This window comes from Psittacula echo (assembly GCF_963264785.1).
Source record: "Psittacula echo genome assembly, contig: SCAFFOLD_158, whole genome shotgun sequence".
Classification (NCBI taxonomy): Eukaryota; Metazoa; Chordata; class Aves; order Psittaciformes; family Psittacidae; genus Psittacula; species Psittacula echo.
In genome coordinates, this window is record NW_027664277.1 from 10,775 (window position 1) to 26,114 (window position 15,340).

The following is a 15,340-nucleotide window of genomic DNA, read 5'->3' on the forward strand; positions in this document are numbered from 1 at the left end:
CCATCCCATCCCATCCCCATCCCATCCCATCCCATCCATCCCATCCCATCCCATCCATCCCATCCCATCCCCATCCCATCCATCCCATCCATCCCATCCCATCCCCATCCCATCCCATCCCATCCATCCCATCCCATCCATCCCATCCCATCCCATCCCATCCATCCCCTCCCGTGGCTCCCCGCAGTGATCCCGGCCGCAGACCTCTCGGAGCAGATCTCCACGGCGGGCACGGAGGCCTCGGGCACGGGGAACATGAAGTTCATGCTCAACGGGGCGCTCACCATCGGCACCATGGACGGCGCCAACGTGGAGATGGCGCAGGAGGCGGGCCAGGAGAACCTCTTCATCTTCGGCATGCGCGTGCCCGACGTGCAGGAGCTCGACCGCAAGGGGTGCGCCCCGCAGCGCCCCATAGAGACCCATAGAGACCCATAGAGCCCCGCAGCGCCCCATAGAGACCCATAGAGACCCATAGAGACCCATAGAGACCCATAGAGACCCGCAGCGCCCCATAGAGACCCATAGAGACCCATAGAGCCCCGCAGCGCCCCATAGAGACCCATAGAGACCCATAGAGACCCATAGAGACCCGCAGCGCCCCATAGAGACCCATAGAGACCCATAGAGCCCCGCAGCGCCCCATAGAGACCCATAGAGACCCATAGAGACCCATAGCGCCCCGCAGCGCCCCATAGAGACCCATAGAGACCCATAGCGCCCCGCAGCGCCCCATAGAGACCCATAGAGACCCATAGAGACCCATAGAGACCCATAGAGCCCCGCAGCGCCCCATAGAGACCCATAGAGCCCCGCAGCGCCCCATAGAGACCCATAGAGACCCATAGAGACCCATAGAGACCCATAGAGCCCCGCAGCGCCCCATAGAGACCCATACAGACCCATAGAGCCCCGCAGCGCCCCATAGAGACCCATAGAGCCCCGCAGCGCCCCATAGAGACCCATAGAGACCCATAGAGCCCCGCAGCGCCCCATAGAGACCCATAGAGACCCATAGAGACCCATAGAGCCCCGCAGCGCCCCATAGAGACCCATAGAGCCCCGCAGCGCCCCATACAGACCCATAGAGACCCATAGAGCCCCGCAGCGCCCCACAGAGACCCATAGAGCCTCGCAGCGCCCCATAGAGACCCATAGAGACCCATAGAGCCCCGCAGCGCCCCATAGAGACCCATAGAGCCTCGCAGCGCCCCATAGAGACCCATAGAGACCCATAGAGCCCCGCAGCACCCCATAGAGACCCATACAGACCCATAGAGCCCCGCAGCGCCCCATAGAGACCCATAGAGACCCATAGAGCCCCGCAGCGCCCCATAGAGACCCATACAGACCCATAGAGCCTCGCAGCGCCCCATAGAGACCCATAGAGACCCATAGAGCCCCGCAGCGCCCCATAGAGACCCATACAGACCCATAGAGCCCCGCAGCGCCCCATAGAGACCCATAGAGACCCATAGAGACCCATAGCGCCCCGCAGCGCCCCATAGAGACCCATAGAGACCATAGAGACCCATAGAGCCCCACATTGTCCTATAGAGCCCCATAGTGCCCCATAGCCCCCTATAGCCCCACAGCACCATAGCCCCCATAACCCCATAGCCCCCCAAATTCCCATAGTGCCCCATAGCCTCATAGCCCCGTAGCCCTCCTAGAGCCCCATAGCCTCATAGCCCCATAGCCCCCATAACCCCCATAACCCCCATAACCCCCATAGCCCCCATAGCCCCCATAGCCCCCATAGCCCCCATAGCCCCCATAGCCCCCATAACCCCCATAGCCCCCATAACCCCATAACCCCCATAGCCCCCATAGCCCCCATAGCCCCATAGCCCCCATAGCCCCCATAACCCCCATAGCCCCCATAACCCCATAGCCCCATAGCCCCCATAGCCCCCATAGCCCCCATAGCCCCATAGCCCCCATAGCACCCATAACCCCCATAGCCCCCATAACCCCATAGCCCCATAGCCCCCATAGCCCCATAGCCCCCATAGCCCCCATAACCCCCATAGCCCCCATAACCCCATAGCCCCATAGCCCCATAGCCCCCATAGCCCCCATAGCCCCATAGCCCCATAGCCCCCATAACCCCATAGCCCCATAACCCCCATAACCCCCATAGCCCCCATAGCCCCATAACCCCCATAGCCCCATAACCCCCATAGCCCCCATAACCCCCATAACCCCCATAGCCCCCATAACCCCTATAGCCCCCATAGCCCCATAGCCCCCATAGCCCCCATAACCCCCATAACCCCATAACCCCCATAACCCCCATAGCCCCCATAGCCCCATAACCCCCATAGCCCCATAGCCCCCATAACCCCCATAACCCCCATAACCCCCATAACCCCATAACCCCCATAGCCCCCATAGCCCCCATAACCCCCATAGCCCCCATAGCCCCATAACCCCCATAGCCCCATAGCCCCCATAACCCCCATAACAACCATAACCCCCATAGCCCCCATAACCCCCATAGCCCCCATAGCCCCATAACCCCCATAGCCCCCATAGCCCCATAGCCCCATAGCCCCATAACCCCCATAACCCCCATAGCCCCATAGCCCCATAGCCCCATAACCCCCATAACCCCCATAGCCCCATAACCCCATAGCCCCATAGCCCCATAAACCCCATAGCCCCCATAACCCCCATAACCCCCATAGCCCCCATAGCCCCATAACCCCCATAGCCCCATAGCCCCATAACCCCCATAACCCACATAACCCCATAACCCCCATAGCCCCATAGCCCCATAACCCCCATAACCCCCATAGCCCCCATAACCCCATAGCCCCATAGCCCCCATAGCCCCCATAGCCCCATAGCCCCCATAGCCCCCATAACCCCCATAGCCCCCATAACCCCATAGCCCCATAGCCCCCATAGCCCCCATAGCCCCCATAGCCCCATAGCCCCATAGCCCCCATAACCCCATAGCCCCATAACCCCCATAACCCCCATAGCCCCCATAGCCCCATAGCCCCCATAGCCCCATAACCCCCATAACCCCCATAACCCCATAGCCCCATAGCCCCCATAGCCCCATAGCCCCCATAGCCCCCATAACCCCCATAGCCCCCATAACCCCATAGCCCCATAGCCCCATAGCCCCCATAGCCCCCATAGCCCCATAGCCCCATAGCCATCATAACCCCATAGCCCCATAACCCCCATAACCCCCATAGCCCCCATAGCCCCATAACCCCCATAGCCCCATAACCCCCATAGCCCCCATAACCCCCATAACCCCCATAGCACCCATAACCCCTATAGCCCCCATAGCCCCATAGCACCCATAGCCCCATAGCCCCATAGCCCCCATAGCCCCATAGCCCCCATAACCCCCATAACCCCCATAACCCCATAACCCCCATAGCCCCCATAACCCCCATAGCCCCCATAACCCCATAGCCCCATAGCCCCATAGCCCCCATAGCCCCCATAGCCCCATAGCCCCATAGCCCCCATAACCCCATAGCCCCATAACCCCCATAACCCCCATAGCCCCCATAGCCCCATAACCCCCATAGCCCCATAACCCCCATAGCCCCCATAACCCCTATAGCCCCATAGCCCCCATAGCCCCCATAGCCCCATAGCCCCATAGCCCCCATAGCCCCCATAGCCCCATAGCCCCATAGCCCCCATAACCCCATAGCCCCATAACCCCCATAACCCCCATAGCCCCCATAGCCCCATAACCCCCATAGCCCCATAACCCCCATAACCCCCATAGCCCCCATAGCCCCATAGCCCCCATAGCCCCATAGCCCCATAGCCCCCATAGCCCCATAGCCCCCATAACCCCCATAACCCCCATAACCCCCATAACCCCATAACCCCCATAGCCCCCATAACCCCCATAGCCCCCATAACCCCCATAGCCCCCATAGCCCCATAGCCCCATAACCCCCATAACCCCCATAGCCCCATAACCCCATAGCCCCATAGCCGCATAAACCCCATAACCCCCATAGCCCCATAGCCCCCATAGCCCCATAGCCCCCATAACCCCCATAACCCCCATAACCCCATAACCCCCATAGCCCCCATAACCCCCATAGCCCCCATAACCCCCATAGCCCCCATAGCCCCATAGCCCCATAACCCCCATAACCCCCATAGCCCCATAACCCCATAGCCCCATAGCCGCATAAACCCCATAACCCCCATAGCCCCATAGCCCCCATAGCCCCATAGCCCCCATAACCCCCATAACCCCCATAAACCCCATAACCCCCATAGCCCCATAACCCCCATAGCCCCATAGCCCCCATAACCCCCATAACCCCCATAACCCCATAACGCCCATAGCCCCATAGCCCCCATAGCCCCATAACCCCCATAACCCCCATAGCCCCCATAACCCCCATAGCCCCCATAGCCCCCATAACCCCCATAGCCCCCATAGCCCCATAACCCCCATAGCCCCATAGCCCCCATAGCCCCCATAGCCCCCATAGCCCCATAACCCCCATAGCCCCCATAGCCCCATAACCCCCATAGCCCCCATAGCCCCCATAACCCCCATAGCCCCCATAGTCCCATAGCCCCCATAGCCCCATAGCCCCATAGCCCCCATAGTCCCATAGCCCCCATAGCCCCATAGCCCCATAGCCCCCATAGCCCCATAGCCCCCATAGTCCCATAGCCCCATAGCCCCATAGCCCCCATAACCCCCATAGCCCCCATAGTCCCATAGCCCCCATAGCCCCATAGCCCCATAGCCCCCATAGTCCCATAGCCCCATAGCCCCATAACCCCCATAACCCCCATAACCCCCATAGCCCCATAACCCCCATAGCCCCATAGCCCCCATAGCCCCCATAACCCCCATAACCCCCATAGCCCCATAACCCCCATAGCCCCCATAACCCCCATAGCCCCATAGCCCCCATAGCCCCCATAACCCCCATAACCCCCATAAACCCCATAGCCCCCATAACCCCATAGCCCCATAACCCCCATAGCCCCCATAACCCCCATAGCCCCCATAGCCCCCATAACCCCCATAGCCCCCATAGCCCCATAACCCCCATAACCCCCATAACCCCCATAGCCCCATAACCCCCATAACCCCCATAACCCCCATAGCCCCATAACCCCCATAGCCCCATAGCCCCATAGCCTCCATAGCCCCATAACCCCCATAGCCCCATAGCCCCCATAGCCCCATAGCCCCATAGCCCCCATAGCCCCATAGCCCCGTCGGCGCAGCGCCCCCAGCGGCCGCTCGGCCCCATTGCAGGTACTGTGCCCGGGATTACTACGAGCGGGTGCCGGAGCTGCGCCAGGCCGTGGATCAGCTGAGCTCGGGCTTCTTCAGCCCCCGGCAGCCGGACCTGTTCCGGGACATCGTGAGCATGCTCCTGAACCACGACCGGTGCGGGCGGGGCTATGGGTGCTCAGTGCTGGTCAATGGGTGCTCAGTGCTGGTCAATGGGTGCTCAGTGCTGGTCAATGGGTGCTCAGTGCTGGTCAATGGGTGCTCAGTGCAGGGGTCAATGGGTGCTCAGTGCTGGGGTCAATGGGTGCTCAGTGCTGGTCAATGGGTGCTCAGTGCTGGGGTCCATGGGTGCTCAGTGCTGGGGTCAATGGGTGCTCAGTGCTGGTCAATGGGTGCTCAGTGCTGGGGTCAATGGGTGCTCAGTGCTGGGGTCAATGGGTGCTCAGTGCTGGTCAATGGGTGCTCAGTGCTGGGGTCCATGGGTGCTCAGTGCAGGGGTCAATGGGTGCTCAGTGCTGGTCAATGGGTGCTCAGTGCTGGTCAATGGGTGCTCAGTGCTGGGGTCAATGGGTGCTCAGTGCAGGTCAATGGGTGCTCAGTGCTGGGGTCAATGGGTGCTCAGTGCTGGTCAATGGGTGCTCAGTGCTGGGGTCAATGGGTGCTCAGTGGTGGTCAATGGGTGCTCAGTGCTGGGGTCAATGGGTGCTCAGTGCTGGTCAATGGGTGCTCAGTGCTGGTCAATGGGTGCTCAGTGCTGGGGTCAATGGGTGCTCAGTGCTGGTCAATGGGTGCTCAGTGCTGGTCAATGGGTGCTCAGTGCAGGGGTCAATGGGTGCTCAGTGCAGGGGTCAATGGGTGCTCAGTGCTGGTCAATGGGTGCTCAGTGCTGGTCAATGGGTGCTCAGTGCTGGGGTCAATGGGTGCTCAGTGCTGGTCAATGGGTGCTCAGTGCTGGTCAATGGGTGCTCAGTGCAGGGGTCAATGGGTGCTCAGTGCTGGTCAATGGGTGCTCATTGCAGGGGTCAATGGGTGCTCAGTGCTGGTCAATGGGTGCTCAGTGCTGGTCAATGGGTGCTCAGTGCTGGGGTCAATGGGTGCTCAGTGCTGGTCAATGGGTGCTCAGTGCTGGTCAATGGGTGCTCAGTGCAGGGGTCAATGGGTGCTCAGTGCTGGGGTCAATGGGTGCTCAGTGCAGGTCAATGGGTGCTCAGTGCTGGTCAATGGGTGCTCAGTGCTGGTCAATGGGTGCTCAGTGCTGGGGTCAATGGGTGCTCAGTGCTGGGTCAATGAGTGCTCAGTGCTGGGTCAATGGGTGCTCAGTGCTGGTCAATGGGTGCTCAGTGCAGGGGTCAATGGGTGCTCAGTGCAGGGGTCAATGGGTGCTCAGTGCTGGTCAATGGGTGCTCAGTGCAGGGGTCAATGGGTGCTCAGTGCTGGTCAATGGGTGCTCAGTGCTGGTCAATGGGTGCTCAGTGCAGGGGTCAATGGGTGCTCAGTGCAGGGGTCAATGGGTGCTCAGTGCTGGTCAATGGGTGCTCAGTGCTGGTCAATGGGTGCTCAGTGCTGGTCAATGGGTGCTCAGTGCAGGTCAATGTGTGCTCAGTGCTGGTCAATGGGTGCTCAGTGCTGGGGTCAATGGGTGCTCAGTGCTGGGGTCAATGGGTGCTCAGTGCTGGTCAATGGGTGCTCAGTGCTGGTCAATGGGTGCTCAGTGCTGGGGTCAATGGGTGCTCAGTGCTGGTCAATGGGTGCTCAGTGCTGGTCAATGGGTGCTCAGTGCAGGGTCAATGGGTGCTCAGTGCAGGGGTCAATGGGTGCTCAGTGCTGGGGTCAATGGGTGCTCAGTGCTGGTCAATGGGTGCTCAGTGCAGGGTCAATGGGTGCTCAGTGCAGGGGTCAATGGGTGCTCAGTGCTGGGGTCCATGGGTGCTCAGTGCTGGTCAATGGGTGCTCAGTGCTGGGGTCAATGGGTGCTCAGTGCTGGTCAATGGGTGCTCAGTGCTGGTCAATGGGTGCTCAGTGCTGGTCAATGGGTGCTCAGTGCAGGTCAATGGGTGCTCAGTGCTGGTCAATGGGTGCTCAGTGCTGGGGTCAATGGGTGCTCAGTGCTGGGGTCAATGGGTGCTCAGTGCTGGTCAATGGGTGCTCAGTGCTGGTCAATGGGTGCTCAGTGCTGGGGTCAATGGGTGCTCAGTGCTGGTCAATGGGTGCTCAGTGCTGGTCAATGGGTGCTCAGTGCAGGGTCAATGGGTGCTCAGTGCAGGGGTCAATGGGTGCTCAGTGCTGGGGTCAATGGGTGCTCAGTGCTGGTCAATGGGTGCTCAGTGCTGGGGTCAATGGGTGCTCAGTGCTGGTCAATGGGTGCTCAGTGGTGGTCAATGGGTGCTCAGTGCTGGGGTCAATGGGTGCTCAGTGCTGGTCAATGGGCGCTCAGTGCTGGGGTCAATGGGTGCTCAGTGCAGGTCAATGGGTGCTCAGTGCTGGTCAATGGGTGCTCAGTGCTGGTCAATGGGTGCTCAGTGTTGGGGTCAATGAGTGCTCAGTGTTGGGGTCAATGGGTGCTCAGTGCTGGTCAATGGGTGCTCAGTGCTGGTCAATGGGTGCTCAGTGCTGGGGTCAATGGGTGCTCAGTGCTGGTCAATGGGTGCTCAGTGCTGGTCAATGGGTGCTCAGTGCAGGGTCAATGGGTGCTCAGTGCTGGTCAATGGGTGCTCAGTGCTGGTCAATGGGTGCTCAGTGCAGGGGTCAATGGGTGCTCAGTGCAGGTCAATGGGTGCTCAGTGCTGGTCAATGGGTGCTCAGTGCTGGGGTCAATGGGTGCTCAGTGCAGGGGTCAATGGGTGCTCAGTGCTGGGGTCAATGGGTGCTCAGTGCTGGTCAATGGGTGCTCAGTGCTGGGGTCAATGGGTGCTCAGTGCTGGTCAATGGGTGCTCAGTGGTGGTCAATGGGTGCTCAGTGCTGGGGTCAATGGGTGCTCAGTGCTGGTCAATGGGCGCTCAGTGCTGGGGTCAATGGGTGCTCAGTGCAGGTCAATGGGTGCTCAGTGCTGGTCAATGGGTGCTCAGTGCTGGTCAATGGGTGCTCAGTGTTGGGGTCAATGAGTGCTCAGTGTTGGGGTCAATGGGTGCTCAGTGCTGGTCAATGGGTGCTCAGTGCTGGGGTCAATGGGTGCTCAGTGCTGGGGTCAATGGGTGCTCAGTGCTGGTCAATGGGTGCTCAGTGCTGGGGTCAATGGGTGCTCAGTGCTGGTCAATGGGTGCTCAGTGCTGGGGTCAATGGGTGCTCAGTGCTGGTCAATGGGTGCTCAGTGCTGGTCAATGGGTGCTCAGTGCAGGGTCAATGGGTGCTCAGTGCTGGTCAATGGGTGCTCAGTGCTGGTCAATGGGTGCTCAGTGCAGGGGTCAATGGGTGCTCAGTGCAGGTCAATGGGTGCTCAGTGCTGGTCAATGGGTGCTCAGTGCTGGGGTCAATGGGTGCTCAGTGCAGGGGTCAATGGGTGCTCAGTGCTGGGGTCAATGGGTGCTCAGTGCTGGTCAATGGGTGCTCAGTGCTGGGGTCAATGGGTGCTCAGTGCTGGTCAATGGGTGCTCAGTGGTGGTCAATGGGTGCTCAGTGCTGGGGTCAATGGGTGCTCAGTGCTGGTCAATGGGCGCTCAGTGCTGGGGTCAATGGGTGCTCAGTGCAGGTCAATGGGTGCTCAGTGCTGGTCAATGGGTGCTCAGTGCTGGTCAATGGGTGCTCAGTGTTGGGGTCAATGAGTGCTCAGTGTTGGGGTCAATGGGTGCTCAGTGCTGGTCAATGGGTGCTCAGTGCTGGGGTCAATGGGTGCTCAGTGCTGGGGTCAATGGGTGCTCAGTGCTGGTCAATGGGTGCTCAGTGCAGGTCAATGGGTGCTCAGTGCTGGTCAATGGGTGCTCAGTACTGGGGTCAATGGGTGCTCAGTGCTGGTCAATGGGTGCTCAGTGCTGGGGTCAATGGGTGCTCAGTGCTGGTCAATGGGTGCTCAGTGCTGGGGTCAATGGGTGCTCAGTGCTGGTCAATGGGTGCTCAGTGCAGGGGTCAATGGGTGCTCAGTGCAGGGGTCAATGGGTGCTCAGTGCTGGTCAATGGGTGCTCAGTGCTGGTCAATGGGTGCTCAGTGCTGGGGTCAATGGGTGCTCAGTGCTGGTCAATGGGTGCTCAGTGCTGGGGTCAATGGGTGCTCAGTGCTGGGGTCAATTGGTGCTCAGTGCTGGGTCAATGGGTGCTCAGTGCTGGTCAATGGGTGCTCAGTGCTGGGGTCAATGGGTGCTCAGTGCTGGTCAATGGGTGCTCAGTGCTGGTCAGTGGGTGCTCAGTGCTGGGGTCAATGGGTGCTCAGTGCTGGTCAATGGGTGCTCAGTGCTGGTCAATGGGTGCTCAGTGCTGGGGTCAATGGGTGCTCAGTGCTGGGGTCAATGGGTGCTCAGTGCTGGGTCAATGGGTGCTCAGTGCTGGTCAATGGGTGCTCAGTGCTGGGGTCAATGGGTGCTCAGTGCTGGTCAATGGGTGCTCAGTGCTGGTCAATGGGTGCTCAGTGCAGGGGTCAATGGGTGCTCAGTGCTGGTCAATGGGTGCTCAGTGCTGGGGTCAATGGGTGCTCAGTGCTGTGGTCAATGGGTGCTCAGTGCAGGGGTCAATGGGTGCTCAGTGCTGGTCAATAGGTGCTCAGTGCTGGGGTCAATGGGTGCTCAGTGCTGGTCAATGGGTGCTCAGTGCTGGTCAATGGGTGCTCAGTGCTGGGGTCAATGGGTGCTCAGTGCAGGGGTCAATGGGTGCTCAGTGCTGGGTCAATGGGTGCTCAGTGCTGGTCAATGGGTGCTCAGTGCTGGTCAATGGGTGCTCAGTGCTGGTCAATGGGTGCTCAGTGCTGGGGTCAAAGGGTGCTCAGTGCTGGGGTCAATGGGTGCTCAGTGCTGGGTCCATGGGTGCTCAGTGCTGGGGTCATTGGGTGCTCAGTGCTGGTCAATGGGTGCTCAGTGCTGGTCAATGGGTGCTCAGTGCTGGGGTCAATGGGTGCTCAGTGCTGGGGTCAATGGGTGCTCAGTGCTGGTCAATGGGTGCTCAGTGCAGGGGTCAATGGGTGCTCAGTGCTGGTCAATGGGTGCTCAGTGCAGGGGTCAATGGGTGCTCAGTGCTGGTCAATGGGTGCTCAGTGCAGGGGTCAATGGGTGCTCAGTGCTGGTCAATGGGTGCTCAGTGCAGGGGTCAATGGGTGCTCAGTGCTGGTCAATGGGTGCTCAGTGCTGGTCAATGGGTGCTCAGTGCTGGGGTCAATGGGTGCTCAGTGCTGGGGTCAATGGGTGCTCAGTGCTGGTCAATGGGTGCTCAGTGCTGGTCAATGGGTGCTCAGTGCAGGTCAATGGGTGCTCAGTGCAGGGGTCAATGGGTGCTCAGTGCTGGTCAATGGGTGCTCAGTGCTGGTCAATGGGTGCTCAGTGCTGGTCAATGGGTGCTCAGTGCAGGGGTCAATGGGTGCTCAGTGCTGGGGTCAATGGGTGCTCAGTGCTGGGGTCAATGGGTGCTCAGTGCTGGTCAATGGGTGCTCAGTGCTGGTCAATGGGTGCTCAGTGCTGGGGTCAATGGGTGCTCAGTGCTGGGGTCAATGGGTGCTCAGTGCTGGTCAATGGGTGCTCAGTGCTGGTCAATGGGTGCTCAGTGCAGGTCAATGGGTGCTCAGTGCTGGGGTCAATGGGTGCTCAGTGCTGGTCAATGGGTGCTCAGTGCTGGTCAATGGGTGCTCAGTGCTGGTCAATGGGTGCTCAGTGCAGGGGTCAATGGGTGCTCAGTGCTGGGGTCAATGGGTGCTCAGTGCTGGGGTCAATGGGTGCTCAGTGCTGGTCAATGGGTGCTCAGTGCTGGGGTCAATGGGTGCTCAGTGCTGGTCAATGGGTGCTCAGTGCTGGGGTCAATGGGTGCTCAGTGCAGGGGTCAATGGGTGCTCAGTGCTGGTCAATGGGTGCTCAGTGCTGGTCAATGGGTGCTCAGTGCTGGTCAATGGGTGCTCAGTGCTGGGGTCAATGGGTGCTCAGTGCTGGTCAATGGGTGCTCAGTGCTGGGGTCAATGGGTGCTCAGTGCTGGTCAATGGGTGCTCAGTGCTGGTCAATGGGTGCTCAGTGCTGGGGTCAATGGGTGCTCAGTGCTGGGGTCAATGGGTGCTCAGTGCTCGTCAATGGGTGCTCAGTGCTGGGGTCAATGGGTGCTCAGTGCTGGTCAATGGGTGCTCAGTGCTGGGGTCAATGGGTGCTCAGTGCTGGGGTCAATGGGTGCTCAGTGCAGGTCAATGGGTGCTCAGTGCTGGTCAATGGGTGCTCAGTGCTGGTCAATGGGTGCTCAGTGCTGGGGTCCATGGGTGCTCAGTGCTGGTCAATGGGTGCTCAGTGCTGGTCAATGGGTGCTCAGTGCTGGAGTCAATGGGTGCTCAGTGCTGGGGTCAATGGGTGCTCAGTGCTGGTCAATGGGTGCTCAGTGCAGGTCAATGGGTGCTCAGTGCTGGTCAATGGGTGCTCAGTGCTGGGTCAATGGGTGCTCAGTGCTGGTCAATGGGTGCTCAGTGCTGGGGTCAATGGGTGCTCAGTGCTGGTCAATGGGTGCTCAGTGCAGGTCAATGGGTGCTCAGTGCAGGGGTCAATGGGTGCTCAGTGCTGTGGTCAATGGGTGCTCAGTGCTGGGGTCAATGGGTGCTCAGTGCTGGGGTCAATGGGTGCTCAGTGGTGGTCAATGGGTGCTCAGTGCTGGTCAATGGGTGCTCAGTGCTGGTCAATGGGTGCTCAGTGCTGGGGTCCATGGGTGCTCAGTGCTGGTCAATGGGTGCTCAGTGCTGGTCAATGGGTGCTCAGTGCTGGGGTCAATTGGTGCTCAGTGCAGGGGTCAATGGGTGCTCAGTGCTGGGGTCAATGGGTGCTCAGTGCTGGGGTCAATGGGTGCTCAGTGCAGGTCAATGGGTGCTCAGTGCTGGTCAATGGGTGCTCAGTGCTGGTCAATGGGTGCTCAGTGCTGGGGTCCATGGGTGCTCAGTGCTGGTCAATGGGTGCTCAGTGCTGGTCAATGGGTGCTCAGTGCTGGGGTCAATGGGTGCTCAGTGCTGGGGTCAATGGGTGCTCAGTGCTGGTCAATGGGTGCTCAGTGCTGGGTCAATGGGTGCTCAGTGCTGGTCAATGGGTGCTCAGTGCTGGGGTCAATGGGTGCTCAGTGCTGGTCAATGGGTGCTCAGTGCAGGTCAATGGGTGCTCAGTGCTGGGGTCAATGGGTGCTCAGTGCTGTGGTCAATGGGTGCTCAGTGCTGTGGTCAATGGGTGCTCAGTGCAGGTCAATGGGTGCTCAGTGCTGGTCAATGGGTGCTCAGTGCTGGGGTCCATGGGTGCTCAGTGCTGGTCAATGGGTGCTCAGTGCTGGTCAATGGGTGCTCAGTGCAGGGGTCAATGGGTGCTCAGTGCTGGTCAATGGGTGCTCAGTGCTGGTCAATGGGTGCTCAGTGCTGGGGTCCATGGGTGCTCAGTGCTGGTCAATGGGTGCTCAGTGCTGGTCAATGGGTGCTCAGTGCAGGGGTCAATGGGTGCTCAGTGCTGGGGTCAATGGGTGCTGAGTGCTGGTCAATGGGTGCTCAGTGCTGGGTCAATGGGTGCTCAGTGCTGGGGTCAATGGGTGCTCAGTGCTGGTCAATGGGTGCTCAGTGCTGGTCAATGGGTGCTCAGTGCTGGGGTCAATGGGTGCTCAGTGCAGGGGTCAATGGGTGCTCAGTGCTGGTCAATGGGTGCTCAGTGGTGGTCAATGGGTGCTCAGTGCTGGTCAATGGGTGCTCAGTGCAGGGGTCAATGGGTGCTCAGTGCTGGTCAATGGGTGCTCAGTGCTGGGGTCAATGGGTGCTCAGTGCTGGTCAATGGGTGCTCAGTACTGGGGTCAATGGGTGCTCAGTGCTGGTCAATGGGTGCTCAGTGCTGGGGTCAATGGGTGCTCAGTGCTGGTCAATGGGTGCTCAGTGCTGGTCAATGGGTGCTCAGTGCAGGGGTCAATGGGTGCTCAGTGCTGGTCAATGGGTGCTCAGTGCTGGTCAATGGGTGCTCAGTGCTGGGGTCAATGGGTGCTCAGTGCTGGTCAATGGGTGCTCAGTGCTGGTCAATGGGTGCTCAGTGCTGGGGTCAATGGGTGCTCAGTGCTGGGGTCAATGGGTGCTGAGTGCTGGTCAATGGGTGCTCAGTGCTGGGTCAATGGGTGCTCAGTGCTGGGGTCAATGGGTGCTCAGTGGTGGTCAATGGGTGCTCAGTGCTGGTCAATGGGTGCTCAGTGCTGGGGTCAATGGGTGCTCAGTGCAGGGGTCAATGGGTGCTCAGTGCTGGTCAATGGGTGCTCAGTGCTGGTCAATGGTTGCTCAGTGCTGGTCAATGGGTGCTCAGTGCAGGGGTCAATGGGTGCTCAGTGCTGGTCAATGGGTGCTCAGTGCTGGTCAATGGGTGCTCAGTGCTGGGGTCAATGGGTGCTCAGTGCTGGTCAATGGGTGCTCAGTGCTGGGGTCAATGGGTGCTCAGTGCTGGTCAATGGGTGCTCAGTGCAGGTCAATGGGTGCTCAGTGCAGGGGTCAATGGGTGCTCAGTGCAGGGGTCAATGGGTGCTCAGTGCTGGTCAATGGGTGCTCAGTGCTGGTCAATGGGTGCTCAGTGCTGGTCAATGGGTGCTCAGTGCAGGTTCAATGGGTGCTCAGTGCTGGGGTCAATGGGTGCTCAGTGCTGGGGTCAATGGGTGCTCAGTGCTGGTCAATGGGTGCTCAGTGCTGGGGTCAATGGGTGCTCAGTGCTGGGGTCAATGGGTGCTCAGTGCTGGTCAATGGGTGCTCAGTGCTGGGGTCAATGGGTGCTCAGTGCTGGGGTCAATGGGTGCTCAGTGCTGGTCAATGGGTGCTCAGTGCAGGGGTCAATGGGTGCTCAGTGCTGGTCAATGGGTGCTCAGTGCAGGGGTCAATGGGTGCTCAGTGCTGGTCAATGGGTGCTCAGTGCTGGTCAATGGGTGCTCAGTGCTGGGTCAATGGGTGCTCAGTGCTGGGGTCAATGGGTGCTCAGTGCTGGTCAATGGGTGCTCAGTGCTGGTCAATGGGTGCTCAGTGCAGGTCAATGGGTGCTCAGTGCAGGGGTCAATGGGTGCTCAGTGCTGGTCAATGGGTGCTCAGTGCTGGGGTCAATGGGTGCTCAGTGCTGGTCAATGGGTGCTCAGTGCTGGTCAATGGGTGCTCAGTGCTGGGGTCAATGGGTGCTCAGTGCTGGTCAATGGGTGCTCAGTGCAGGGGTCAATGGGTGCTCAGTGCTGGGGTCAATGGGTGCTCAGTGCTGGGGTCAATGGGTGCTCAGTGCTGGTCAATGGGTGCTCAGTGCTGGGGTCAATGGGTGCTCAGTGCTGGTCAATGGGTGCTCAGTGCTGGGGTCAATGGGTGCTCAGTGCAGGGGTCAATGGGTGCTCAGTGCTGGTCAATGGGTGCTCAGTGCTGGTCAATGGGTGCTCAGTGCTGGGGTCAATGGGTGCTCAGTGCTGGTCAATGGGTGCTCAGTGCTGGGGTCAATGGGTGCTCAGTGCTGGTCAATGGGTGCTCAGTGCTGGTCAATGGGTGCTCAGTGCTGGGGTCAATGGGTGCTCAGTGCTGGGGTCAATGGGTGCTCAGTGCTGGTCAATGGGTGCTCAGTGCTGGGGTCAATGGGTGCTCAGTGCTGGGGTCAATGGGTGCTCAGTGCTGGGGTCAATGGGTGCTCAGTGCTGGGGTCAATGGGTGCTCAGTGCAGGTCAATGGGTGCTCAGTGCTGGTCAATGGGTGCTCAGTGCTGGTCAATGGGTGCTCAGTGCTGGGGTCCATGGGTGCTCAGTGCTGGTCAATGGGTGCTCAGTGCTGGTCAATGGGTGCTCAGTGCTGGAGTCAATGGGTGCTCAGTGCTGGGGTCAATGGGTGCTCAGTGCTGGTCAATGGGTGCTCAGTGCAGGTCAATGGGTGCTCAGTGCTGGTCAATGGGTGCTCAGTGCTGGGTCAATGGGTGCTCAGTGCTGGTCAATGGGTGCTCAGTGCTGGGGTCAATGGGTGCTCAGTGCT

The 15,340-nt window shown here is 59.7% G+C and overlaps 1 pseudogene across 1 annotated transcript in view; it reads left to right on the forward strand.

Moving 5' to 3' along the window:
• Positions 1–202: 202 nt before the first annotated feature.
• The window catches only part of LOC308232530 (glycogen phosphorylase, muscle form pseudogene), a 39,145-nt pseudogene continuing 24,007 nt past the window's right edge, over positions 203–15,340 (forward strand). Inside the window, exons 1-2 of the transcript XR_013958952.1 lie at positions 203–395; positions 5,276–5,410. The product of XR_013958952.1 is annotated as a glycogen phosphorylase, muscle form pseudogene (transcript). The remainder of the gene's footprint in view (positions 396–5,275; positions 5,411–15,340) is intronic.